This window comes from Arachis ipaensis, chromosome B7 (assembly GCF_059453495.1).
Source record: "Arachis ipaensis isolate K30076 ecotype BB chromosome B7, ASM5945349v1, whole genome shotgun sequence".
Classification (NCBI taxonomy): Eukaryota; Viridiplantae; Streptophyta; class Magnoliopsida; order Fabales; family Fabaceae; genus Arachis; species Arachis ipaensis.
Genome location: NC_142442.1, coordinates 136,807,743 through 136,810,607, shown reverse-complemented (window position 1 = coordinate 136,810,607; position 2,865 = coordinate 136,807,743). Strand labels below are relative to the sequence as shown.

General features: G+C 42.2%; 1 pseudogene; it reads left to right on the top strand.

The window, feature by feature from the left end:
* Nucleotides 1-260: 260 nt before the first annotated feature.
* On the top strand, nt 261-2,168 carry LOC148554298 (uncharacterized; annotated as a pseudogene).
* Nucleotides 2,169-2,865: the final 697 nt, after the last annotated feature.

The following is a 2,865-nucleotide window of genomic DNA, read 5'->3' as shown; positions in this document are numbered from 1 at the left end:
CTTCTTTCTTAAAAGAATCTTCGTTTGTGTTACCATACCTGTTACCCTTCCTGTTTATGCACTGTCCTGTCCCTAATGCTGCCGCTTTGATATGATGGCATTGTATAAGAGAGGCACCATTTGGTTGTGCTGTAGGGGATTTTTTTTAAAAATAGTTGCTTTCTTTCTGATTCTGATGTGTTACCCAACTTGAATTGGACGAGTTTTAACTTCTTTTAGTAACAGTCTGCCTTATTTTTACATTTGTAGGTATAGCGTTTATGGCTCACCGCGTTATTTTGAACATGTCGACAAAAGTTCCTTCCAGTCTTCAGGTTTGGTTAGATAGCATTGTTCTTAGTTGTGACCCTGTAATCGATAAGAAGTATTGCGATGAGTTCCAAAGACACCATAGTATTTATGAGAATAGGGAGGATGAGAGGAGCTATGTTCTAGAACTGCCCGATCCTGAGGAGAGTGTGTTTCCCCCTATAGTGGAGTCCGAACAGCCTTTCTTTTATGCCTATGATTGCTTTTTTGTAGGCTAGGTGTCCGACTTCCTTTCACAGATTTTGAGATAGAGGTATTGCAATCTTCAAACCTTGTCCCTTCTCAACTGCACTCGAACTCCTGGGCTTTCATGAAAATGTTCCAGCTCTTATGTCGGGAGCTGGACGTTCAGTCTACTTTGAACGTTTTCTTTTATCTCTTTGTTGTAACCAAATTAAACCATATAGCTCCACTAAGAAGTAGGGGTGGATATCCTTCCGAGTTGTTCAAGGCCGGAAGGCTTTTTCTATTTTCGATGACTCTTTTCATGACTTCAAAAACCACTTTTTTAAGGTCAAAGGGGTTGTGGGTGTCCGACCTTTCTTTCTTCCCGAGAACCAAAAACCCTTATTTCTCCTATACTGGTAGGCCACCCTTAATATTGTTAGGTGTGATCTGTCCAATTTAGATGACTTAGAGAGGGGTATTGTAGACTTTATTTTGGGTACTTGGGGCCAAGATTCCCATTTGGACACGAAGAGATATTTGGGAGATCCTAGCCTTATGAAGTCGGACCTTAGTAGTTCTCCTTCCATTGCTTATTGAATTCTTCTTATTTTTTAGATTTTGATTCTAACCGTTTCCTGTTTTGTTTTGCAGAGAGTATGGCTCCTAAGTCAGTGATGAAATACCTTAGGAATACAAAAAAAGTCACTTGTTGCCAAAGGTCTCCAGCAACAGAAAGAGGTCGAGGCAGGATCCTTCGTCCGCTCTTTCCCGAGGAAGAAGTCGGGTCCCACTGTGCAGAAAGTCATCATCCCCACTCCTCTCTCCAAGCCTATTCCTTCTGAGCCCCCTTTAAAAAGCAGAATGTGAATAATGAGGAGAGCATCTACTCTAACCATTTTGATGCCCTGACCTAGGGTGAAAAGAATGTGATTCCCTACCACCATATGAGTACGATATTTGTTGCTATACAAAACTACCTGCAGCATTTGGCCCGTGGAGGACTTCGGACAATTGGGGTGTGTACTACCCTAGTCAAAGAGTTGAGGGGATCTCCTATACAGGCCACGACTAGTGCCTTGGTGGCCGCTCGGGCTGATGTAGAGAGGTTGGGTAAGCTGAAAAAGGACCTGGAGAAAGAGCAGGAGACTTTAAGTTCTGACCTTGAAAGATCTCGAGAAAGAGCTACTAACTCAAAAGCTGCAGCTGCCTTGGCCGAGGAGAAGGCTAAGAAATTTCAGGAAAGCTACACCCGTGTGTTTGGGGAGAGAATGGCGCTGGAGGAGGAGTTGAAAAAGCTGAAGGAAGATTTTGCTGAGGCCCAGGAGTTGTCCGCCCAGGATATGGGCGAGATGTTTGACAACTTAGAGGCCCAAGTTAAGGTCTTGGCTCCCGACCTTGACCTTTCCCTCTTTAGTGTGGATAATATAGTAGTAGACGGGAAGATAGTCCCTGCACCTGAGTTGGACGACGAGGAGGAGCCTCCTCAAGACCCGAAGACTTCGGGTCCTCAGGTCGGCCAGACGTGTACCTCGGGAGTTCAACTTGAAGCAGCTGTTGTGGATACCTTTTCTGCTTCTCCTGAGGTTATCTCGGCCATGCTGGTCTCCACACATGCTCTGACTCCTTCGGCTGAGGGTCAAGACGCTGTGATCAGAGAAACTCTTATTCCTCTGATGGGCGAGAAGTCTTGATCTTTTTTAGTTCTTTATGTTTATGGTGGCCCGACCTGTGGGCGTTTATAATACTTTAACCTTTTATAGTAGTTTATAGTATTTTGAACACTTTTACCTTTTAGTTGCTTACTCACAACTTTAGTTAATGTTCAAAACTTTATCGCAGTTTGCAAAAGTACCCCTTTTTAGCAAGGTACAGTTTGTTTTGACTTTTGAGTGTTTGATGACTTTGGTTATGAATTTCCTTATCTAGGTCCGACTTTGAGTAATCGGCCTTTACTAAGTTATTTTTACAACTCCATTTTTATCCGACATGTTTGAGGTCGCTTTGTACGAGTTGTTTACATAACTTCTTATATTAATTTGTACCTCGTCACTTCATCTTGTCGACGACTTTAGGTCAGGCAACGATTTTTGTGGTTTATCGAGCTTAAATTAATACGTTTGAAATAGGAAACTTAAAGAGAAATAGACTAGGAATTTTTATTGATGTTTAAGAAATTCCTTTACAAAGCTATTTACTAAAGGCTTGGGTGTCTGATGGGTTGAGATTCGCATCGGTTTGGATTTTCACATTCAAGATAATTCCCGTTATAAGTATAGACCAAACTGGCAATTTAAGTCCCAAACATCAAAGTTTAAAATTTCTAATTAACCGAGGGTAATCAAACCTCGAGTCGTCTTCCCTATGAACTAATGCCAACAAGTGCACAAT